Consider the following 26,685-nt stretch of genomic DNA (forward strand, 5'->3'; position numbering starts at 1 on the left):
TAGTCCAAAAAAAACTATCTGGAATTTTCAAGACTTTCTCTAGACAGCCACAAAAGACCAGTCAGGGGAAAGGTTTATGCTGTGTTTGGAGAAGTGATGGAGGAGCCACCGAGCCCTGACTGCTGCCCAGGCACACCACACACCTGCACAGCCCCAGGTGGTCACTCCATCACACAGGGCACCCCACCACACACCTGCACAGCCCCAGGTGGTCACTCCATCACACAGGGCACCCCATCACACACCTGCACAGCCCCAGGTGGTCACTCCATCACACAGGGCACCCCATCACACACCTGCACAGTCCCAGGTGGTCACTCCATCACACAGGGCACCTCACCATGCATCTGCATGTGCAGAAGCTGAATTTTGTGAAGTTATCCTTGCCCTGCCTCGTCCTCAAAGAGAACTGGGGAAGTTTGAGGGCAAGGGCGTGTGTCAGTGGTTTTAGGAAAAGGAAAGGGATGACAGAGGTACAAGTATGGAGATTGCTCTGAGCAGAGAAACTTTTAGAAAATTGAGTGAGGAAAGATGGACCTCCTCTGGTGACAGTGGTGTGCATCTTCACCTGGGGTGCAGACACACCTTCCCCAAAAACACAGCCTTGCAGTGAAGAACATTCCAAATTTGCACCACCAGTTGCTCCTTCCTGTAAGAGAAATTCAAATACTCATGTTACCCACTCCACTAAACTCCACAGAAACACTCAGGTGACTAATGCTCTTCTGCAAATGATCCTGTTAAACAGATTCACAATTGGCAATTTAAATTCAGCTATGTTTTTAAGTGTGGCACAGTCTGTTAGTCCTGTGCCCTCTTGCCCATGCAGCTGCCAGCTACGTGATGGCAATGTTCAATGGAAAACATGGTTTTCTTTTGAATGATGGCAGGTATCTTCCCTTGAAAAATCCAATCCTGCAGTTTGGTTTTGCTTCAGGCATGCCAGCTCTCAGGAACAGAGTTTTGGGAACAACTCCTGAACTTTGCTGTGGGAAAGGCAGGTCGCTTTTACTGAGAGCTGTTTGGAGCCTAGGGGAAGTGAGTGTGAAGCAGTATACAAAGAAAAGGGAAAATAATTCAAAATAATGGAGCATTTAAAAATCCTTTATTTGGCTAACAGTGGCAGTAAATATCTCACTTGAAATACTGCAAGGAAATTCAGCTTGCCTGCATGGGAGAGCTATGTCAGACCGGGATGCTAAACACACAGTAATTAACAGTGAGATTATAGCTCTGACAACATAAAGCACAGCCCAGCACAAGGAACTTTCTAATATTTTACATTTATCTATAAGAACAAGGGTAGAGTTCAAAATAATGCAGGGGCTTGGGTGAAAGTTAATCATTCAACAGCAGCTCTGAGCAAGGGTCCCCTGAATCACTTCTGGAATGGTGTTGGACTCTTTGTGGGCATTCAGGTCTACATAAGTAGATCATGTTTTGCAAAATTGGTGCCTGATATGCCAGCTAAAACAATCCAGCCTTATTGCTTATGCAAAGAGTGGTCTGAAGTAGATACAATAGAAGTACAAGGGAAGGGATACAGGACTTGCCTGATCATTCAACCGTAAGGGTGTGCTGAAAGATTTCTTTCTGAGCCTCCTCCAGCACAGCCCCACAGAGAAAGCTCCTGCCTGAGCCCACAGAAGTCTGATTACTGTGCACACCGTGCACTGGCTCGGCAGTTAAGTCATTCAGTAGTCTGATTAAAATAACATCTTCTAATTCCCTTTTTGTTGTAATTTACAGTCCCTCTCCTTTGGCTGAACCTGCCAGCCATCCTGGAGGTGAACAAAGAGAATGTGCTAAAGTTGCCAATTCTGGGGCCTGGTGTGAGAGAAAGCTTTTGTTTCCAGAGGTTGTATTTACTCTGGAGACAGTTAATCAAAGCTCCACAGAGCATTGTAATTCTTCTGTTCCTTTGGTGCGGGTATGAACTCTCGGTGTCTGATCCCTGCGACTGTCTTTCAAATCCCCTCAGTAAGCTCACTCCAATGAAACTTACACTAGGGCTGGTTAAGAAAGATCCAAGCTTTTTCAAAATGGCTTTAGAGACTGAAATTACATCACTTGTGCTGTTGTATTTCCTATTAGCACCATGGACACCAGCTAACACAGCTGAAGTGAGTATCAGGTACGTTTCAGCAGGAGGACATTTAACACTCCCAGCCCAAAAGGGGACCTGGAGGGAGGCAGTTCCATTGAGGAAGTGAACATTTGGGACTATATGGGAAATTCATAAAATGACTAATGTAAAATTGGAGGATAATTCATACAGGTGCTAAGTGTCTCACATCATATCTTAATTTGTTATTAACCCTCCTCTAATATTCCAAGCTGCCTTCAGCCATAAAACCTGTGTATACAGAATCAATGTGTGATAAGTCATTCGTCTTTCAGTTAAAAATCACACAGAAAACTCTCTCTAAAGTCCTCTGGTGATGGTCTCACACACTTTTTTCAGGTACAGCTGAACAAAGTAACAATTCCAGTTCAGGCTCTTGATTTAACACCGCATCTGGAATCTGTGACAAAAGACTAAGGCAGAGCAAAAGTAAACGGGAGCAACTGGTGCTGCTGAGAATCTGACAGGTCTCCTTTTCTTTGTTATGTCAGTAAGCTTTGTTATAAAGCACAGTTTCCTCTTTTCAGCATAGAATTATATAGGGAAGAAGCTTTCTTGATAAAAGAAATTCTATTCTACTCAACATGCAAATATTATAAGCCTCATTTCAAATACAGATACTTAAATAAACAGATTCATAAAGCCAGCAAAGGTTTTTTAGCATGGTCATGGATGCCAGTTATCCTAGATAAACATTAGCTACGAAGATCACTCACTTATTTTTAAACTGCTATTTATTTTTTAAATGGTTCCATTACACAAATGGAAACAAAGCAGGCCAGAAACAGAGTGCTCTGAGACAAGTCCCCTGAGCACTGCCTGCGTGCATAAATCCAGCTCAGAATATGCCCTATGGACAGTGAACTCCAAATAATTTCAGCCTATCTCCTTGGAGAGAATGCTGTAGTATCTAGGATCAGTTCTGGGTGGTCTCCAGTTGCATTGGAGAGACTGTTTTAATACATATAATTTAACTTTGTGAAGTATTTTGGACTCTGGGGAGCAATGATAGCAATAAAAAACTGTGGAAACTTTGGTATTTGACACAGCTCCTTCACCATCTCTACGAGATGAACCACACCAACACCTGCCTAGGTCACCTTCAGTTCGTTTGGACTGAAATTCAGCCAGGTAATTCCAGTGTTAGCCAGATGCTGAGGCTTGGGAAGGTGCCCCAACCCACCGAGATGGGTGGAAAAGGCAGAGAACTGGGACACAGAGCTATGGATTGAACTGGGACACTGAGCTGGGACATGGAGCTATGGATTGAACTGGGACACTGAGCTGGGACATGGAGCTATGGATTGAACTGGGACACTGAGCTGGGACATGGAGCTATGGATTGAACTGGGACACTGAGCTGGGACATGGAGCTATGGATTGAACTGGGACACTGAGCTGGGACATGGAGCTATGGATTGAACTGGGACACTGAGCTGGGACATGGAGCTATGGATTGAACTGGGACACTGAGCTGGGACATGGAGCTATGGATTGAACTGGGACATTGAGCTAGGACACAGAGCTATGGATTGAACTGGGACAGAGAGTTATGGATTTGTCCTGGGCTCACTCACTCCTGGCCCTGGTTCACTTTGCCTCTGCTGCAATTTTAGCTTTGGTGATCTCACAGCACAGTTTTGTAGGACTGTCTGCAGCTGCAGGGGCAAGCTGGGGCTTGTGTGTGTTACAGCACTGAACCCCAACAGCAACAGCAAAACACCAGACAGGCTGGGCCATGAACTGCTGCTCAGAGGAAACCCTCACCCCAAAGCACAGGAACAGCTCAGAAACCAGCTCCCACCTCTCCTAGAGGGAAAGCATCAGGCTAGTGCAGCTACACTCCATATTCCCCAGGCTGAGGTCTGCTGAGAATTGCCTCATCGTGTGGCACTTGCTTCTTGACTTCTGAGCAGTGGAAACCATATATACAATCTCTTTCCTGCTTTCCCAGTATCACATTTCTATTAAAATCATTGCAACAGATACTACAGAAGCACAGTCTGTGCTCAGACACAGCAGGAAAGGTGATCTGTGATACAGGCTTTGTGTGAAAATATAGTCCACCACACGAATGCAATCAAGTCTCTGAAAGATAGGAGAGGAGGGCAATACAACCCTAGCCCACAGACCAGGGCATTCAGATGCATTAGCAAAAGATTAGGGCCAGTCACATAAAGATACTTGAGCACAAAGCCCTTTTGTGGCATCAGAGGATGATTGTTATCTAATAAGTTCAGCTCAATATCACCGGGAGCACTCTGGATTTGCTTCTGTGCTTCCTCACTTTTGCTTTCTAGCACAAGGTCCACATCAAACATGAGAAAAGCTGTTTCCAACGAATCACCTAAATTCTTATCCCATGCACTTTCTTCTCACTGAGCCAGCACACACCATGCCAGTAAAGTCACAGAGGGAATTCTACAAACAGTTACATGAGGGCTCCTTTCTTTTGCAAAGTGCTGCTCTTCGAAGTGGCAGCATTTTGACTCTGTCAGAAGCTAAGATTGTGGCACTGAAAATCTATGGTGAAATCTGTCCCCTACTGAATGGCAAAATTCCCAGCAACTTTAGCAAGGCCAGGAGCAGATTTAATGTCCTGTATCTATAGCAACTCAGAGGCATAAATTGCATTTGTGGGACCTTAAAAGTCAGAAAGCAATGGGTGGTAATCATAACAAAGTTGTTTTTCCCAGGATTCTTAGAAAACAGAAGACAAATAAATAAAAATTCAGAATATTTTAACATTTCATTTCTCCAATTCCTGTTCATGATCAGCTACAAGTCCTCAGACTTTCCCACTGCCAGTGGTCAATGATATCATTCACAGTGATTTTTCTACAACCTTCATTAGCTGGCCTTTCTTAGAGTTGTTAGAGTTTCCTGTGGGCTTTGGTCTGACTTGTGTTTTTCTTGGCCATAAGTTGACCTGAAAATATGAGGCTATTTCAGGCAAAAGTATCAAAAAATAAAGCATGCTTTTTCAAACAAAATGGCCACACCCCTGTGCCTCCTGCCATTCTGTCCAGTTAGTATTTTTAAAGCACATTATTTATTTATTTATGCATTCAATTGAAATAGTAGGATTACTGGAGGCAACCAGAATATAATTACAGAGGCTGTAATTTGGCAGTAGAAATCACACTCTTTCAAAAAGAATTTCAAGTCCGTGGGGCCAGATGGGATCCACCCAGGGTTACTGAGGGAGCTGGTGGCAGTGCTCATGGAGCCACTTCCCACCATTTCCCAGCAGTGCTGGCTCACCAGGGGGGTCCCAGGTGAAGGGAAGTTGGCCAGTGGGACACTCCTGTATGAAGTGCTGGAAGGAGGATCCAGGGAGCTACGGGCCTGCCTGGACTTTAGGAAAGCCTCTGACACTGTTTCTCACAGCATTTTCCTCCTGGCTTGGACAGGGACATGCACTGTTCACTGGGTAAAGGACTGGCTGGATGTCTGGGCCCAGAGAGTGCTGGGGAGAGGAGCTACATCCAGCTCCATTGGTGCTCCCAAGGCTCAGAACTGAGTTTTGGGGTCAGTTTTTTAACATCTTCAACAATGACCCTCAGACACTTTGCAGATGACACCAGACTGGGTGGGAGTGTTGGGTGCTCTGCAGAGAGAGGCTGGAAGGAGGTTATAGCAAGGTGAGGGCTTGGTAGCAAGGGACAAGACAAGAAAAAATGGCCTCAATGTGCCAGGAATGTTTGTGTTGGATATCATGAAAAAATGGCCTCAATAGTGCCAGGAATGTTTGTGTTGGATATAATGAACAATTGCCTCACTGAAAGGGTTGTCAAGCATTGGAACAGGGAAGTGCTGGAATCACTGTCCCTGTCAATGTGTACATGGGACACTTACAGGCATTGTCTACTGGTAGATTTGAAATTATTTGTAATGGTTGGACTTGATGACTTTAGAGATCTTTTCCAGCCAAAATGATTCTATGATTTTAGAAACTGTCACAAAAAGACACTTACAGAAGCTGTGCCATGACCAGCTCCATTGTTTCTCCCATCATCCAACACAGACTCCTTTTTCCAGAGGATGCCACTCCATGCCCCAGTGAGGAATGGCTGGAGAAGCAGCCATGTCCCTGATGACCACCAGCACCACTCTGGGTGTTCTTTGGGATTTTCTTTCCCTGGAGCTTTCCCCAAGAGCAGGCTCTGATGAGGTGGCAGGATTAGGTGATACCACAACACATCCTAAAACCTGCACTTCCAGCCTCCTCTTCCATTCTCAGGAACTTCCAAGCTTGCCATAATACAAATTGACATAGTAATTTAACAGATTGCCTATATCCATGTGGACAACCAAATATATAATTGGAGGAATATTCTAATATTCAATTAGTCATATTTTTCAACTGGTATGAGCCTTACACTGTAATCATGACATTACAGGACACTTGCATAGTTTGATGTGGTTGTTTTATAATACTATACAAGGCAATGGCATCATTTTGTCCAACTGAAAATCTGCATGGTGGCACTAAATCTAAGTTTTTCCAGTTGCCAAAATGAATCTCACTATTCAACAAGAAGAGATGAAAAAATCCCCAAGTGAATTGCATTTCTAATTTATTGAAAGCTGCATATAAAAGAAAACAACCTCTCAACCAGAACCCTGTAGATTTATCCAATTTTCCTTGCATGTAAAGGTACAGTCATGAAACAACTGTAAATTATTCAGGATTTCTCCTTACTGAAGAAATGCACACACTGAAGCACAGACCAGTCTAACTGCTGCAAAACTACTTTGAAATAAATGAAATAAAGTGATTGAATAAAATGGGAACCAATTTTACCTGTGTAATAGGGTAAGTGCAGACTGTGATATACTCTGAAAAAATTCAGAGCTTTTGACAGATTTGCAGGGGAAGTCACTTATGCTGTGATACAGGAAAGCAGATGAACATGAAAACAACCCTCTGAAACAACAGAGCCCATTCATTCACCTGGGGTAAAACTGGAAGTCTTTGAGGGTATCCACCACCTAGGTGAGTCCTGTAGAATTTTAACTCATTATAGCTTTGGAAAGCATCCAGCTGGTGGTTGTAACAGTCCATCCAAGCTTTTTCCATCATCAGAAAACTTGTGAAAGCACTGTTTGGGCAAGGCTAGTGAGACAAAGTTCTGCCCTCAGAGCCAGATAAGCAATTGAGAGGGCACTTGGCAGCCTCCCAGCCAGTCAGCAGAGGGGCACAGCAAACACCCCTGAACTGCTCTGCACCTGAGCCTGTAGCTCACATCATTTCAGTGCTCACCTCCAGGAGCTTTGTCTGAAGACATCAGGAGACTGGAGACACCCCACTTCCTTCAGACTTTTGTTGCAACACACAATTACTCCTCATTTGATAATTTCCTTCAGCTGCTCTAGTGACTCATTATAAAATCAGCGATACTCACCCACATAAATGCAAGCTCATAGGACTTCAGACAAAAATATGCAAAGCTTTTTATCTCTGCTTTTCATCTGCAGCTGACTTCTCTGCAGCCTTGCTATGGCTGCTTTGATCTCACATTGGCCAGCTTCCATGCCATCCTTCACTTTATTTGGGAAAGACTGCACTGAGTCATTGGCAGCGTGGTTTTATGCCAAGCTCCTTCTGTTCAGAGATGAAATTCCCAAAGTGGTGCCCAATTCTCCCTTCCTAAATTCTTGTTTGAGCACTTTGTTAACTGGTTTTTTGGTTTTCAAAGATTTGGAGTGAAAGGCTTCTTCTGACAGGAGCTTTCAGGTGCAAGCCCAGCTTTATGGAAAACATAGGTCTTGTTTTCATGTTCCTAAATAGCAAATTACAATTACAGGTTTTCTTCTGTGGGCTCAAAGATCTTGACAGGAATGCCTATCCACTGTTTATGACCCACATCATTTGGCAATCCACATCATTTGGCAGCAATTACTCAAGTTGCCATGGGCAGTTTAAATCTTCACCAGTCACATAATTTGCTCATTGGAAAGCAAGTAGCTGGGTAAAATCAGATGGTGCAGCATCAAGATGTGAAGAGAAGTCCACAAAGCTGAGTCTAATAAATACAGTTACAAGACCTCTAAACGATACCAGAAGGAGGTGAGTGCCACATCACAGTTCCATAACTTCATTCAGTTTCTAAGTATTTCTGGACTGCATCATATTGCTTTAGAGTGGGATTCCAAACTTTGACTCATCTAATATATGTATGTTCCACCACCATAAGATCTATTTTAAAATATTTCATATATTTACCATTAACTCTGTGAAACACTAACTTTTAGTGTTAGCTTGGATTGTTAACCTGGCTGTAGAGCAAAACTCATTCCTTTTCTGGATTGGCAGTTCTCCAGCTTCTAAACCCAATGGCATTCCACAGATTTAATGGTATCAACACTTGAAGTGGCTAAATCATCTGAACATTATTGAGGCACAATTTCCTCTATGGACATTTAGGGAAAAACACTTCAGCCCAAAGGAAAATAAAACATGGCCCAGTACTCACAGAGTAGCAGCAGGAGCAAGATTTGCTGTGGAAGTGCTCCTGGACTATATTAATTTAGGAGTTAATTTCCTGGACTAACTTGACTACTGTGCCTTGATAGGAACTTTAGTAATTACAGAATAAAATTTAAAGATTGGAAACCACCTATTTCACTTCTTAGCCAGTGTCCTCCTTTCTGATCCATCCTTCCTCAAAATTACCCCTGCAGAGCACCACGTCCTGTCCCCAAACCTGCAGCTCCAGGATTCCTGAGCCAGCCAGCAGAGCCTTTACAAGGATGGCAACTGAGGTGCTCCCAACACTCTCAGTTTCTAACTGGACCCCAAACAGAGGCTTGCCCTCCCAATGGTCCTACTGGGCAGCATCAACCAGGAAAAGGAGAATTCCTTTAAGTCCAGCAAGCACCGTGTGCCTGGTCCCCTCCTCCAGTGCAGTGTTGCAACCAAAGCCTAAATTAATGTCAACAGCCTCAAATCTTGTCCTTTTTTTGTGCTACTGTTGTCACTCAGTCTTGAACTGACATAAAACCAGACATAACAACCTGACAACTTTGCCCATGAAAAGTGGAAACTTTGTAAACCTCCCCAAAAATTTATCCTTAGGGGTAACCTTGTCATCATCTAAGGTGGAGGGAAGAAGTTGCTAGCAAGCTGCATTGGGCTGATTTGATTTCCTTCACATCCCTACCTTTCTCCTTGTTAATCCAAGGTAGCTAAGGCCAATGCACAAAAAAATCTGGTGGAAATGTTAATCTTGATCTCTGCCTGCCAACCAAAACTTGTAGACTGACTGGTACAAATTTAGGACTTTTCCCATATGTCTACTAAAATCAGTGGCAAAAGGTCTTCTACAAGCATATTCACTGGAGTTTTTTGATGGGAGGCGTGATTTCAAACCAAATTGTATTTAATCTCAAAATTAACTAATTAATTAACATTTACATCATTACATTTACATTTAAAATTAATTAATTACCATTTACATCACAGAAAAGAAGAAAACTCTTTACTTTTAAAAGAGCCACTGCTCTCTTCTGTCTGAGCTGTAGGTGAGAGGTTTGCTATCATCTCTGTGATTTGGAATAACACCTTCTCCCATAGGAACTGGACTAATATGACTTTATACCCTAAGAATTGTCCTTCAAAGCTGCATCTTCTGCTCCTGAGTCTGAAAACAAGTGTGGTGTTACAAATTGCAGCCAGAGGGACATGGTCTCCATGCTTTTGGCTCCCTGCAGCCATGTGCTGTGGGAATCCAGGACAAGATCATGGTACTTGAATTACTGGAAATCTTCACAGAGTTCAGGAAAAGAACTGCCAGTGTTAAGTGAAAACAATCTTGAATCCATGGTGTGCCACAGCATCAAGATGTTGCAGATGGATTGTAATGACCAAAAGTGCAGCTGTGCTGACTGTCAGCTGTACTGGAAACCTATGCTGAGTCTGATTTGCAGATTTTTCTTCTTCACCCCCACCTTATTTTCATCGTGTCCTTTAAATGGTGTTCTCAAAGATCTCCATGTGAGCTTGGTTCCTTTGGAACAGAGCCCTGAACATAAAATTATCTAAAGCAATCTTTCTTTTATTCTAATACTGACATTCATAATCCTCTAAGGACTTAGAAGAAATAGAAGGAATAATATCAATTATGGGAAAAAGGCTTTCATAAACTGAAAAGGCGTTTTGATCTATTAGAAAAAAAATCAGTCATTTGCATTGCATTTCCCAGGCTAATCCCTGGTATAATTCAAATGAGATGGTTTAGCACACAGAAAATCAGAGAAATCCTTTTTATGGGACAAACCCACAAGGTTTTGTTTATTTAAGATAATTGCAGCTGTGGGATAAAGAACTTTCACTGTACCAAATGATCTTCATTCACATATTACCAGAAATTGCTTCTACTCTCCATTCCTTTTAGAAGAGAGAGGTGATTACAAAGTCCAGCAAATCTTAGTTGTAGACTATTACAGCTCTTTGGAAGGCACAGGATCACCTTTACTGCCTTCAAGGATGCAGGAAGGAACAAAAAGAGATGTCTTGAACAAGTAAGAGGAGAACATCATCCTCCTCCTCAGACAAGGGTATTAATAGCCCTGGGTGAGCTGCCTTTGGAGAAAAGGGCTTTTTTCTTTTTTTTGTCCAATTTTTTAAAATTAGCTGATAGCTAATGCTCCAACTGCCCAGCTATTGAGCTGCACCATCCAACCCAGGGAGATGCTTTTTGTGTGGTAGGTATGGTCCTCCAACATCTTAGAGTAAACATAATCTTTGGCTCTAGACTGCCTCTTGAAAACACAAGTATTTCAAGAATAAACCTAAAATCATGGTTCTTCTCCCCACTGCTACCTATGCTTTCACTCTAACACATACCAACAAAACCCACCATACTTGTAATTTCACTAATGGGTTAATATTTGGGAGGACTTAGCTCAATTCTCCAATTGAGCTCAATTCTCCAATTTGGGAGGACTTAATTCTCCATTTTTCCAATTTTTACATTTTTCCATGTTCACCGAAAGAATTTGTAAAACAAATAAACAAAATATTTAAGTCTTTTTACACTTCCCTGAAGAACAAACTGGGAGCAGTCATGAGGTCTGGTAGCCATATGCTTGTTAGATCTGGGACAGCCTGAGGAGTCATGGGTCTAGATTATATTTTATGCCAAAATATTCCCATTAAAGTGAAGAGCAGAGCCTTAATCCATCCTCTGGATATCTGCAGTTAGAGTCAGGGCTGGGACTGGGATCCACATTTCTCTACTTCAGAATGGGCACTTTTTGCTCCTCTGTGTCAAAGCATAAGAGTCTTAGAGTTGTGCATCTGCTGCCAGACAATGACATCCCCAAAGCTCAGGGACCCTGCAGGTCTGTCTCTCTTCCCCTGAGAGACCCCTCAAGCCCAACCTGGAAAATTCCTGTGCAGTTTTGTGGATGCTGAAAACAGGAGCTGAAACCCCAAAATAATTGCCCTGAGCTATTTTCTTGCTTTGACTGCTGGACCCAACTTGTCCAGCTTTTCTACTCTTCTGTAATTCCCCAAAAAATATCCTGTTCTTGTGCCACATCTACTTCCAGCTGAAAGACAGTTCCCAGGGCAAATACAAAATGGAAAAGTGTGGGAGCAAGGATAACAGGAGCTTTCCCAAAGTTCATGCTTAACTATCAACAGAACAAACAGCAGCTGAGGTGAAGGTAAGAGTGATGCATTCACTTTTCATGAACAGATTTCAAACCAGTTCACATTTTGTGAGGGTTTCATTTCTGTAACTCTTTTAGTCACATAGAAATATTGTCTCTAATTTTAGCATACTCAATAAATTATTGTAAAGTGCATTCCTACATTCAGGTGAACACCAACTGCACAGCTGACAGTCAAACAAACAAAATTAATTGGCATTCCCCTGTTTCTGTGGAGCTGCTCTGACACACCTCACAGTATTTGATATCAATCCATTCTACAGTCACTAGGAATCTTTAGAGAAAAATGTATTGCCAAACCAGATAGCTGCAAAAAATAGCTAAAAAGAGTAACCAGTGTTTATGTCCAAGGTTCAACCCTGCCAGTTTCATACTTTCATTTCACATTTTTAACCCAATCATCCTATTATTGTTAGACTCATGAACACTAAAGGTTCCACAAAATATTCACCAAGCTACTTGACTGTTGAATTTCTTCCCCACCTTTCACCCACTTCATTGCTATGGAGTAACCAGAAAACTCACTTTTGTGCTGCCACATATCACACACAACACAGCATGAGCCACAGATAAAGTCAGACTTTGCTTTTTTCTTTAACTTCAGCAAATGCAGCACACTTCAGAAGCACAGGTCCTTAAAAGTGCTAAAAAAAAAACCAAAACTGCTTAAAAAAAGCTTAAAACTGCTGTACCATGAGTTTCACCTGTGAATACTCTGCAGCCAACTAGATTCCAACCACTTACTCCAAAACCTGTCAAACCTTTAGATAACCTTCAATGCTGAAGATTTCTCTAAGATTCAGAAGTTCAGCAGCATAGGGAACATAAGCAAGAGGAATTGTCTCCATCAAAGGCAAACAGATGTTGCTATAACCTTTTAAAAAAACCCTTGCTCTTGGAAGCGCTATAGTAAATATGTAAATATACTTTGAAATTGAATATCCTTCCTGAAGTGGAAGGCCTGGAGTACAAGAGCTCTTTGAGAGTATGTTTTGGTTTCATATGTATGCAATAGTGAGCTGTGCCTGGCAAGGCCTGGAGTCATTGCTGCCATATCCTCTGGCAAGAAGGCTGCAGGGAGGAGAGCTGTCCCAGAGACAGGAACAGGTAATAAATGTGTGTGCACTGTGATGGTATCCAGTTCTGCATGGACCACAGTTCTCTGGTAAACCACATGCCTCTGACCAGGCACCCAAGAATATACATACCCCCAAAATTCTGCCTCCATGTAAAACAATCTGAAGCATTTTCTATTCCTCTTCCAATCTCATTCATGTGGAGTTCATGTTCACCTCACACAGCTTTTCACTTGTCTGTTTCCAGATATGAAACAGAAATTTCATTGCCATAAATTACATCTGCACTATTAGAATTTAGTTCTGAAAGAGAAGTGAAATTTTTATTATTTTAACACAGAATCACAGAGTGGGTAAGGTTGGAAGGGATCTCAACTGGTCCCCCCTCCCTGCTCCAGCAGGGCCATCCCAGAGCACAGGATTGTGTCCAGAGGAATCTGGAATATCTCCAGTGAGGAGACTCCACACCCTCTCTGGACAATCTGTTCAGTGCCTGGGCACTGCCCAGGAAGAAGTTCTGCCTCCTGTCCAGGTGGAACCTCCTGGCATCAGTTCCTGCCCGTGGCTCTGGTGCCATTGCTGGGCCCCCAGAGCAGAGCCTGGGCCCTGCTCTGCCCCTCCCTGCACACAGGGACACCCAGGGCTGAGGGCCCCTCTCAGCTGGGGCTCCTCTCCAGGCTGCACAGCCCCAGCTCCCTCAGCCTTTCCTTGTCAGGGAGATGCTCCAGGCCCTAAATCATCTCTGCAGCCTCTGCTGGCCCCACTCCAGGAGCTCCATGTCCCTCCTGTCCTGATGGTCCCAGAGCTGGACACAGCTCTCCAGATACACCTCCCAGGGCTGAGCAGAGGGGCAGGATCACTCCCTGACCTGCTGGCACTGCTCTTCCTGATGCACCCCAGGGTTCCAGTGCCCCTCTTGTCCCCCAGGGCACTGCTGGCCCAGGGACAGCTCCTTGTCCACCAGGTGCCTCAGCTCCTTCTCAAACATTTTCCCATCTCAGAGGTTTTCCCTCAAAGGGTTCTGGCTCCAGCCCACCCATTTGCTGAAGAAGATTGAGAAGGGGAAGCAGCCTTTGGTCTTTGTCCCCAGGAGACTTTTCCCAGTTGTGGAATATGGGTTAGTGCTGCTATGGTGAGTTATGTCCCAGGTGAGATGCAGGAAAGGACATTTCTGGGCCAGGAGAAAAACAGAACAACCACAGATGTTTCACAGTCTTGGGGGATTCAGGAAGAGCAGAAACACAGGCACCACCTGGAAGAGACCACGTGGGTATGGGTCCAGAGAAAGCTCTCCAAGGAGATGGCACAGGATGATGATAAATGGTTTTCTGTCAGTCCAGTGCACTGAACTTAAAAACTCTTCAAGGGTGATATCTTCCCCTTGCAAGCAGCCAGTCTGAGCAGTGGGTAGCCCATGATCAGCTGGAATGACTGAAACCAAATCGTGGTACAAAGCATTTCATCTTCTGCTCAACTCCTCTCATAAATCTGAGGCAGGGGATTCATAAGCTACCCATTGCTTGTGAAGTGTCTTCCACAAATATTCCCTTGGATCACCTCCCAGGGAAGAGCAGTTTCTTTTTCAGCTCTGCCTGTAGCTCCTTCAGAAACCTACAAAGAGCATCTGGAGGAGCTCACATGCAGAAAGATCTGACAGCCCTCTGCTTCAGGGGTGTAACCCCAGCATTTCAAAGGGCTTCTCAGAGGGCTTGCCAAAACTTTCCCTGTTCCCAGGCAGGGATCAGGCAGTGCCCGCAGCTGTGACACCAGGGGTGAGGGCTGGGCTGGGATGTCACCCTTGACCAGCGTGGGGAGGCTCCTGGCACGACTCCCAGGGCTCCTTCTCTGCTCTGTCCCACATCAGGGCTGGACTGCAGCTCTGGCAGGCAGCCCTGAGGAGGAGCCAGGGGAAGGAGCTGAAGAAAAAGCTCAAGGAAGAAAAAGTGACTGTTTGGTTTTGCTTGGGGACAAAACACAAGCAAGAAAGGAAACAACTGATTTACCTAATCATGTTTCTAATTATCACAATGGAAAGACAGGGCACATTGAGAGTGCTGAATAATCAATCCCAGACCAAAATCACCCAAACTGCAGCCTCATCTTTTATTTTTGCCTTTTCTGCACTCACAGAAGGGCTGGAAGTTGATAATGGGGGAGGGTCCTCATCTGCACTGTACTGACTTGCAGAGGCAGTCATCCAAAACTAATATTCTGGGTTGAGTTCCTGGAGAGGGATGTTGGGGTTTTGTGGTGGGGAAAGGTTGGCAACCTTGACTCTGATCTGTAAAATTCCTCCTTTAGCCCTTATACATTTATTAGCTTGTTTTCACACCTTGCCCTCTTTGAAGGATTATATGCAGTAACATGATGCACTCTGGTCCTCAGCTTTCAAAGGTACATTAAGCTTGAAGCAAACCCTGGCACCCCAGAAAATTCCCCCACACTGAAGGTCAGATCTACACTGACTGGCTTCCTAAACTTTCCCTGCCTCTCTGTCTTTTGTAAGAACTTATGTGTGTTCTAACACATCCTTTCTAACTCAACAAAAATGCCATATCTAAAGCTTTAACTGCCATATGTCCCATATAGGCATATGAAGCATATTTCTTTTTAATTCATATTTTATTGGAAGCCTTACAAAGCACACAGAACAGATGCCAGTACATCAAATTCATCATGCCTAGCCTTGATTACACAGACCCAGAAGCCCCAGCCCTGCCATACAATCCTTCCTTTCAGGAAATAAAACCCAAAGCCCAGTTTTCCCGCAGGACCACTTGTGGGTAGAAGCTGAAGCCCTTATTACTGGAGGTTCCTTGGATACAATTTAAAGTTTGAAAGTTCCTCATATAGCTGTTCACTCATCACAACGTGCCTCTCAAAGCCCAGGCATGCTGCTCCAAGGAGGAACGCCCGTCCAAAACCAGGCAAGCACTCGGCCAAATCTCTACTGCAGCCTTAGCAGCAGCTTTCTCCTTGTCTCTGAGCAGGAGTGCAGCAGATTAGGAGGGATTTAGGAGAGTGCCACATCACAAATCACCACCACCAGGAGCTGCTGCTGTGTGTGAGGAGATGCCATGTCAGCCACAGCAAAACAGGGCTGGCACCTGAACCAAATCTACTCTGCAAAGAGGAGATTTTAAAGGTCCCTGAGGGTGTGAGGTGCTGTGCCATGACAAAATGCCAATTGAAAATAAATTAACAGAGCAGATTCTCACTGGCCTGGAATTCCCTCCTATAGCTTGTGGTGTAAATCAAAGCATGGTATACTACAAAATTTTAGCTATATTTACACGTGTTTGGGCTGACCATGTTTACTCACTCAGGGTTTCCACTCCACCACTTGTTAATGCATTTGGCATGGTCTCATGTAAATACATCTAGGATTTCAAAGGAAGGTCACTCTCTATTCCCCCCTCCATAGAGAGGGAACATGCCAGAACTGTGCTGAGGATATGGAATGAGATCACTCAAGATCAGAGGCACTGTGGGTGGGTAACCATGAGGTTACCCCTATGGCACACGGCAAAGCATTGCAAACCCTCATTACAGTTATGATACGTTCACAGGAACACAACAGCCCCATCTTTGAGACTCTTCCTTGATTTCAAGGCTACTTGCTGCTTTATGGAAGGCACTCCTGCAGTAATTTTCTGCTGGTGTAATGCTAAAAGGCAGCAAATAGGGGGGAAAAGGCAGCAGGGGTCATGAATGGAGGAATATTCACAACAGAGGAGTGCAGAAAAGGGAATGCAAGGAGAGGGTGGTGGAGGAGAATGGGAGAAAGCCAGGGCACCAGCATGCATTTGGGGGTGTAACTTCAGACCAGTTCTAAGCCCCTGTTTGTAAATCACTACGAGGAGCCAGCACTGTGTGATCCCAATACCCAGGGCAGCCTCCCTGCACTCAGACTCACTGCTTCAAGAATCAGACCCTGTCCAGTCCTGTGCTTCTCTTTCATCATTTAGAGCTTTTCAGTCAAAGCAAAGCTTCTTGAAACACAGCCAAGCAGTGAAAGTGGCAAAAATTTCCATGTGTTTTGGTCAAAAAGGCTTCAGTGCTATATAAGAAAGGAGATGCCACTATCAAATACAAAAAACCCTGCAGCAATTTCTTTCCTGTGTGTGTCCAGGCAATTGCCCTGGTCCTTGCTCAGGCAATGCCCCTGCAATGCACAAATATCAGTTCTGACCCCATCTGACACAGATTTTGTTCATTTTTATTCTAAGCTGTGGTGGAAATAAAGCCTATGTTGCTTTTCAGCTTTATTTTTTAGACTTTATGGTAAAGAGTTTTGAATTTATTTTTCTTAGAATAGAGTTTTATTTCTTTAAAATACATCTGGCTAGTGGGCATAAAATGAAACTATAGCTGGCTCAGTCCCTAGAGTTTAAAGGAATATTTCTGGTCATAGGGGACTTAGGTCAAAATTTATTTCAGGATTATGCACTTGAGGATTTAGGCAAAATACAGCCCATGCAACACTTACTATTTTGTATTTAAAATTTAGAACTGCTTTGAAAAGCCCAGCCAGAATTTTTTTTTCACTTGTAAAAGATTACTGTTCATCTTTCAAATTTTAATGTTCAAGTTATCTTTCTAGGAACTATACATATCTGTGAAACACCTCTTTGCATAAAATGACAGGATTTGTTGAAGTCATACTTCAAATGGGTTTTTTTGTTATTTATTTCTTTTCAAAATGCATCACATTGACACCCCTAACTCTTCTTCTGTACTTAGGATGGGATATATGAAAGGTTTTTGTTTTTGCATCTAACTCTAGTCCACCTCAATCCCAATAGTGGCTTAAATGGGAGCAGGATTAAGTCATTTCAGAAGACATTTGAAAATCCAAAATTGATGCCCATTTTTACTTAATTTAGACCACAATAACTCATTTTTTCAGGGTACTGAACTAACCCTCTTAAGAATACAGCTTTCCATTACTCAAGAGGAATCTAAGATGGAACTTTGACACCTGGATTTCTGAAAGCCCAGAAATATTGGGCTTTCCCCCAGGTGTGTGTGAGAGACCAGCTGCAGGGTGGGTGCCTGGTGCTGGGGAGCTCACAAGGCAGGTTTTGAGCAGGTGGAAAAACACACAGCTCTTCTGAGACATCATTTTCAGTGGAGCTGTGACAGCTGAGCTCCTTGTGTCAGGCTTAAAACAAATTATTTACTGAGTGGTTTCTGTCACTCAGTAAAGTGTTGGCACCCTTGGGTGGGACCCCACCTGCAGAGCTGCCTCCAGCCCTGGGGTCCCAGCTCAGGGAGGACATGGAGCTGCTGGAGCGAGTTCAGAGGAGGCACCAGAGGGATGGAGCAGCTCTGCTGTGAGGAAAGGCTGAGAGAATTTGGATTTTTCAGCCTGCAGAAGAGAAGCTGAGGGGTGACCTCATTGTGGCCTTCCAGTACCTGAAGGGAACCTGGGACAAAGATGGAGAGGAACTATTGACAAGGGCCTGGAACAGCAGGAAAAGGGGGAATGGCTTCAAACTGAAGGAGAGTAGGCTTAGATTAGATGTTAGGAGGAAATTCTTCCCTGTGAGGTTGGTGAGGGCCTGGCACTGGTTGCTGCAGAAGCTGTGGCTGCCCCATCCCTGGAAGTGCCCAAGGCCAGGCTGGACAGGGCTTGGAGCAACCTGGGAGGTGCCCCTGTCCATGGCAGGGGGTGGGATGAGAAGAGTTCAATGTCTCTTCCAAGCCAAACCATTCTGTGATTCCATGATTCTGGCATCCTGATGGTCCCCAGAAGGAACTCCTCCAGAGGAGAGCACAAGACCTGTCACTGCCTCCAGGGAGTCACAGAAAGCAGGGAGGGTTTCCACACGATGAAAAACTTCAGTGCTGCTCTGTCACACCCTCTCCATGTGTGTGTCCAGCTCCACAGCCAACCCTAAAACTCCTGGCCACTCATTCCCCATCACCTGTGAGAATTTCAACCAGCCCCAGCTAACATTGCAACAGAGAAATGGTACAAAAGGGTCAAAACACCTCTTTTCTCACCAAGCTGCACAGCAGCAGCTCAATATAACAGAGCAACAGCAGCCCAATGCAGGTTCATGAGCTGATTTCTAAAAACAAAAGCAGAAATGTAAAAATGAACTTGTTTCCTACTTTCCAGTGTACCACCACTTTCCCTACATCCCATTCAAATATTATCTTGCCCTTTCAGCCAGCTCCTACTCGAGCTGACCACAGCACAACTAACAGCTCTAGTGACCTTTTTTGCCATATGTCAATTCAGCTGAATTAAATTTCTGTATGAAAATATGCAGCTTGGATGAGGGGCACTTTTAATGGTTCTTGGGAAGGCAAAAAGCTCTGCTAAGAAGGACACAGCACTTGCAGAAAATAGCAGAAATAGGAGAAACTGAGAGAAGCTCCTCACACCAATGAGCAGTGTGAGATTTGACAAACCCAAGTTAAATGGAGGAACCATGGTAGCTCATTCAGCTCATTGCTTCCCTTCAGAACACACATTCTATAATTTTTTGTTTCTTATCTTTAACTAAAGTTTGATTGAAACTCATTTTAACCAAGCCCATTCCCTCACCCACGGTTTCACAGCACAGTAGTTGTGTTTGAGAAGCACAAGTGGTTTTGTGCAGGGTTTGTGGACATATCCCTCATGGGAGGAGGAACTATTTTTAGACATATCCTGATGCATCATTGTGTTTATGTAGAAAATTTAAAAACAGTTGGTTAGAGAAAATTTGCCTTCCCTGTTAGCACATGAGTGAGAGCTGACTCACATTTTTATTATCTGAGTGGGTCTCATCTACTGGAACCACTGTTTCCAGAAGTTGCATCTAGTACTTCTCACATCATCAGTTCTCCCTCTGCATGTCTCTCCCACACATATTTGAACTTTTGAGTATCAAGAATAAGGGAAGTGAAAACACCCTATTCATTTCAGGATGCAAAACAAACCACTCTTGGGGTTAAAATCAGAACAGCAATTTCAGGATACAGTTACTAGTCCATGCTTTGGGCAAAGGTTTTCTGGAAGACCAAAACAAAGCCCCAGCAAGCAAAGGCTGCCATGATTTTAACAGGGAAGTCTTTGCTAAGCTGTGCCAGATAAAGTCAATTATTTGTGATCTTTAATAATTTGGGGTTTTTCAGTGTATTTTCACATGAAGATTAACACACTTGAGAGCTTTGTTGCATCAGACAAGTAATTACAGAATCATAAACCTGGAAGCCCTCTGAAGATAATTTATAATGCACACTCTTATCCTAGGATCAGCCCTAAATTTTTCAGTTCTCCAAAACCTTGACCAAGCCACTCATGTTCAGTGATAGAACTGACACCCATTTCCCAGGCTGTCTGGTCCCAGTGATTCAGGTTCTTACCATTAGTTTCTTTTTCTCATGTCTATTCAAACCCAGTCCTCCTTCTAGACCCCTCTGGCACAAGGAGCAGAGTTTTGCTTCTCTCATTGAGACTCTTACCATGGTGAAACAAAATTTCAAGTAAGAGGAAACATTTCCAGACTGTTTTCCAGAAAACCAACCCAGTGTTTGAGATTGCAAAACAGGAGGCCTTCTTGATGTTTATTTCTTTGTTTTAATGTTTGTATGCATGTGTTTTCTCACTGGTTTTAGTCAAAATCATTATGGAAAAAAAAAAAAAAAGGTGGTTTTGTTTGTGTTTCAGAAATGGAGTCCCAATGTCATTATGCAATAAATCAGAAAAGGCAAGCTACTCTCATGGGGCTGAAATGCTGCTTTCTGGACCAGAATGGTTTCAGAAGAGCTAAACATTAAGATTTTTATCTGAACCAAGCTATGTGAGGCTCTCCCATCACTTGTTGGTAGCCTGGTTTTTCACCTCCAGAGACTTCAGTTAAAATCCTGGTTTAGGTCACAGTGAGAATGAGAGTTTGGTGGTTTGTATCCTAGTGGACTTCTGTCAACAGTGAAAAACCACCACACAATCCTGCTCAGCTGGAAAGTTCTGCTTAAGAGAAAGCCTGGACTGGAACATCAGAGGTCCTGACAAGTCAGGACAGAAGGGTGATGCCACAGCTGCATGGAGAATTGGGAACAGCACCTGACACAAAGAAGTCCAGGGACAAGCATAATAAATTTGCTGCTGGCTTAAACTGGGACATATTTATCATTTGTCCAAACTCAATGAGTTTGTCAACTCATTTTGAAACAATAACTTCACCTTTTAGTCAAAAAAAATCTGATGAGAACCTCCTGCTGAGCAATGGTGACAAGGAAAGCGATCTCAGACACTGCAGATCAGAGTATGGGTTTTACATTTACCATAAAAAAAAACCAAGCCTAAAATAAAATAAAAAATTGCAAATGATATCTTTCTCACCTTTTACTCCAGTTGCCCTTTTCTCCTCCAGTCACACACACAGAGAAAGACAGAAGTCCTTCTCAGCTGCTCTGCAAACAATGGACACAAAAAGAAGTAGAAGCACTCTTGTCTGTAGGCAGATGCCAAGCACAGGATTCCCAGCTCAGGTGTTCCAAGGCTGTGAAAGAGCTCACTGTCCTGTGACCCAGAGGACCAAGAGGATTTCCCACCAACTTTCAAAAATAGCTCACAAGTGCTTTTGGACTAGAGAAGTTTCTTCTCCCCATAGGAGTATCTGAGGAAACACCAAATGGAAATGAACAGTTTTTGCTGTGAGCATGGATGTCACTTCAGGTACTGGCAGAAGGCTGGGAATTCACTCACCTGCTGGACTTTGCAGCTTTTATTAAATAAAACCAGAACAATTGGGCTTTTTCTTTTTTTTTCCACCACAGTTGCACTAGCTGTTTATACCCCCCATGGCAGGGGATTGGAACTATATGATCTTTAAGATCCTTAAGGTCTGACCATTCTATGATTCTGTGATTTAGAGAACAACATAAATAAGTCAAAAAATTGTTTGCTTGAGTTTGAGGTGTGCCTAAAGTGAGACTGGAGTCATGTGAAAACTCACATGAATCTCAGCAGAATATCAGCCATGAAGAGGGAAGCTAGAGTGACCCACATCATCTTGCAATCAAATTTATTTGATTGAAAACATGACAACAACCCCTATGAGAGCTCTGGCATTGATTTTATCATTCATTTGCAAAAATGAATTTTAAGTATGTATTTTTCTGATGCTATCACAGCTTTATAGGTTATTTTCTGAAGAATTCAAGCTACACTCCACCCTGATAACAGCTTTCTCATACAGGGAAATCTCGTGCATAATACAGTAACCCTACCAAACATGCTCTTACAATAGTTTTCATCTGCTTTTTAAATTTCACATTATTATCCACAGCCCACAGCAGAATGTCAGCTGTGGGACTGGATCAAAATTCAATTCTGCACTCCCTTATGGATGGGACAATAGATATTCAACCACAGATCAGCTGAGGAGAGGTAAAAGAGTTTGCATTCTCAGCAACAAGACTGATGGATTTATGCAAACAGTGAAATAAAAATTAACATAAATGTAACAAGAGTTAAAAAACAGACATTAGTCTATTTTAAAATGGAAACACAAGAAAGCAGACAAGTAAACAAGTGAAATGTCCTTAAAATGAAAGGCTCTGGAAAGCCTCTTCACAGCAAAAGTGAAGGTTCTGCAGAGCTCAAGTTCCATGTTTGTTGATGTCCACCTCAGAAACATCAGGGATCAGCTCCATGCCCTTGAAGGCAACCATCACAATCCCATTAATTGCTCTATCAGTTGTGTGCACAGTTTAAGAGCCTGAACCTAATCAAGCCTCAAGCCTTCAAGGGGACGATTGACCCCAGCAGTGAGCTCCTGCTTCATCATCTCAATTAAAGCATTTATTTTTGAATGAAAAGTAATGGAAGCCTCGATTCTTTTGAAGCATTCAGTTCCTCATGGTGACTTTTTCTGCAAGAGTATAAATTGCCAGATGGCATCTCTGCACCAAATTCCACTTCAGAAAATAGCAGCTTGAAGACTTAAGTGCAATTTTGGGTTGAAATGCTCTTGCTGTGCTGCCATTTTCAGCTTGGAACAGACATTTCAGGAACTGCAAAATGTTCTTGAGCATTCAGGACCTGCAATGATCTGCAGCATGCAGTAATTGAATCAGCATGGTAATCTTCTCTTTGGAGCCCATTTAAGTCAAACTCACAAGAACAGCCTGCTTCCAAATACAGCACAAATGCAGATCTAATGCAATGATCAGACAATAAGATCAAAAACATGGAGGAAATGCTTTCTTCCAAAACGTATAATTAAATTCTAGACCTCACTGATACAGGAGGCTTTGGGATTGAGATAAAAAATCCCATCAGAGAAACACAATGACAATGCATGTGTCAGTAGCTATAGAAAACAGGAGTGCAGACTGAACCTCTGGCCAGGAGAAGCACCAAGAGAAGTATTTAAAGTAAAACACAAAATTTCAAAGGGATTCCTGTGCAGAGACATGTTCTTTTTCCTCCTGTCCTGTTCAGGAGCAAGTCAACAATCAAAAGGCAGCACAATTTGGTATGGAAACAGTTGCATAACATTGCAACCTCTCTCCTTTCTTAGTCATTATGGAAGTGCTGAGCTTTTTGCCTCCAGACCTTAGCTGTCACCTGAGGAAGGCTCATTGCAAGTGACAAGCTTTGTCTTCAAGCCAGGAGGGGTTATGGCAAAGATTACAATTAGCCCCATCATTCCTGGCTGCACACATTAGGAGAATTGTCTTTATAAAACAAAAACATGTGGGAATAATTGGTTTTTCTTCCCCTTGCTTATCAGTCCCACCTGCAGCTGGAGTCAGTGGGAACAAATGGGATTGTCTCTACCTGGGGCTCCCCAGCAGCCAGCACGGGTCAGTCACACACTGCAGGCACAATTTCCTGCCTCCAGGGCAGTGGTTTATTGCACGTTATTTACAGAATTCTGCAAAGGCAAGAGAAGTCCAGGTCTGCACATAAATACACCATGATACTTTTTAAAGCAACTTTTCTACTACATTTACTCCCTGGGCCTTTCCATAGAATCCCAGAGCCATTCAGGCTGGAAAACACCTCCAAGGCCACTGAGTCCAGCCTGTGCCTGACCCCCACCTTGCCACCAGGCCAGAGCACTGAGTGCCATGTCCAGGCATTCCTTGGACACCTCCAGGGATGGGGACTCCACCACCTCCCTGCATAGTCCCTGCCAAAGCCTGGCCACCCTTTCAGTGAAGAAATTCCTCCTGATATCCAAGCTCCCCTGGCACAGCTTGAAGCCCTTTCCTTCTGTCCTGTCCCTTTTTCCCTGAGAAAACAGCCTGACACCCCAGGCTGCTCCCTCCTGTCAGGGAGCTCTGCAGAGCCAGAAGGTTCCCCTGAGCCTCCTTTTCTTCACCCCGAGCCCCCCCAGCTCCCTGACCTGCTCCACATGCGCTGACTCCCAAGAACCTTCACTGTATTCCTGATGGGATATCACAGCTCTTTCAGAGTCAATGAGAAAAAAATCTTTAAAATGTAACTCCACATATACTATTTCAGTGCAGACTGGATGCTGAAGTGTCAGATCAGACAAGCAATTAGGATTTTGTGGGCTTTACTCCCAATTATAGAAATGGCTGAATGAGCTGGATGGGGAAGAATCAGAGCATTATGAGACTTGTGTTTGTCTTTCTGCAATTACAGGGGAGAATTTAGATGAAACCATTCTGCTGTCTGTGGCTTTAATGAAGACCACTTGCCTTGCCTAATCAAAAAAACAAAAAGTATATAGTTGAGATCCAAAAATATCTTGGTTTAATGACGCACACAGGCAGAAGTTTATAAGTGGGCAAACTTCCTTGCTGCACAGCCTCAGTGCACCTGTGCAACAGCTGGGTTTAATCTGCCAGGGACTGTATTTTAGGCTGGAAACTGAATAGTGCCCCACCCAGCCATGGTCCTGTCCACAGGCTTTTAACATTTCAGTGAGGGTAGAAAAATTGTATTCTGTGGGTTAAAGAAATCCAGGGATGATCTATGTGGTGTTGGGTGTTTAAAGAGAAGAAAATGAAGGAAAAAAAGAGGGCGATTCAGCTAACAAGAAAACAGCCTAATCACCTGGTCTGGTGCAGCAAACAGAACACCTTAGACTTACCAATAAACATGATTGATACTTGTGCTACTTTCATTCCAGAACAGTATGGGCAAACAGGATTCTGATCAATTCCAGTTTAGTTTATAATTTTCACAGCTTTGTTAGAAATAAGATCTGCACTTCTTCCATATCTTTCAGCAGCTACATGTATTAATAGTCTGCTCAGTACAATAACACAATAACAAACACACAGACATAGACATAAAGATCAAATACTCTGTCCAAGGGCCAAGCACAAATAATTATCAGCCAAACGACAGCAGGGTAAATAAACAAGGCTCTAAAGCTGCAGGCTTTCCCAGCAGTGATTTAGGAGACCTATCTTTGGACACTTTTTTCTTCCTCCCCCTCCAATCGTGGGTAAGATCTTGATACCACTGACCTAAGTGGAGCCAGGTTTTTAACCATTAGCCTTGCCATCCACACCCATCTGTTAAACAGATGGTATGAGATCAGGCTATGATCTCATACCTTCTCAGGCACAATATCAAACCCCAAAGCATCTAGAGCAAAGGAGCTGCATGTGACAAGACCATCTCTACACCACTGCTTCACCATGAAGATCAGCAGAGGTCTCTTTCCCAAACTTGCAGAAGGCAGGTTTTTCCAAAACTGCCATAAAAATGTTGGTTGGCTTGCTCTGTAAGGTCTGACACTGCAGGGCACTGTTCCTAAGACTCCCTTTTACACTGCCCCTTCTCCCTTCTATTTTTGAAACCACTCTTTTTTGCATTGAAGATTGCTGGACTGAAAAGTGAAACACATAAAAAAATTAACCAAAGTTATTACTGAAATAATAAACCCTCCTTAACACTGTGATTAAACTGTCAATTTATGGCCATGTGGAAAAGTTATTCCACCAACAGCCAATCCAGTCCACTGATGCTTCCTGCCAATTCAGAAGCTAATACAGCATCTCAGTGCTATCTGGCAATGTTCTGGTCTATAAATCACAAAATCATTTAGGCTGGAGAAGATCTCTAAAAACATCAACACCAACTGTTAACCAAACACTGCCCAGGCCACCACTAAACCACGACCCCAAGTGCCATATCCATGACATTTAAATATGCCCAGGGATTCTGACTTCACCATTCTCTAGCCAGCCTTTTCCAATGTTTGAAAACCCTTTCTATGAAGAAATTTTCCTTAATGGCCACCTGAACCTCCCCTGGCACAGCTTGAGGCCATTTCCCCATGTCCTGTCCCCTGCTATTTGGGAGAACAGACCAATCCCAATCTGGCTGCCCCCTCCTGTCAGGGAGTTGTAGAGAGCCAGAAGGTCCCCCCTGAGCCTCCTTTTCTCCAGGCTGAGCCCCCCCAGCTCCCTCAGCTGCTCCTGGTACTCCAGACCCTTCCCCAACTCTGTTCCCTTCTCGAGGTCTTTCTTGCAGTGGGGATCCCAGAACTGCCCATGGGATTTGCAGTGTCCCAGCAGTGCCAGCACAGGGACACTTTCCCTTTCCATCAGCTACAGATCAACACCCTCTCATCTGTGGCCCATCTCAGACAGAGTGAAGCTCCTCCTCTCAAGGGACTGATGAAAAGTCATTCCTCAAGCCATGACATTCCATTGGTTACACATCCATCAGGGGCTGGGACCCTGGATTGTGTTCCTTGTTTTGGGGCCTGGTTATGTGTGACCTCAAGTGCCATTGTAACCACAGAAATTCAGGATCCTCCTGAGTCCAGTGACCAGGACCAAGCTCTGGGAGAAGCTCTGCCCTGAAGC

At 43.7% G+C, this 26,685-nt stretch overlaps 1 long non-coding RNA gene across 1 annotated transcript in view; it reads right to left on the bottom strand.

The window, feature by feature from the left end:
• Window positions 1–624: 624 nt before the first annotated feature.
• The window catches only part of LOC127059094 (uncharacterized), a 32,409-nt gene continuing 6,348 nt past the window's right edge, over window positions 625–26,685 (bottom strand). Inside the window, exons 2-3 of the long non-coding RNA XR_007776539.1 lie at window positions 21,224–21,500; window positions 625–649 (exon numbers count right to left, since the gene is read on the bottom strand). This is a non-coding gene — a long non-coding RNA (uncharacterized LOC127059094). The remainder of the gene's footprint in view (window positions 650–21,223; window positions 21,501–26,685) is intronic.

This window comes from Serinus canaria, chromosome 1A, assembly GCF_022539315.1.
Source record: "Serinus canaria isolate serCan28SL12 chromosome 1A, serCan2020, whole genome shotgun sequence".
NCBI classification, from domain to species: Eukaryota; Metazoa; Chordata; class Aves; order Passeriformes; family Fringillidae; genus Serinus; species Serinus canaria.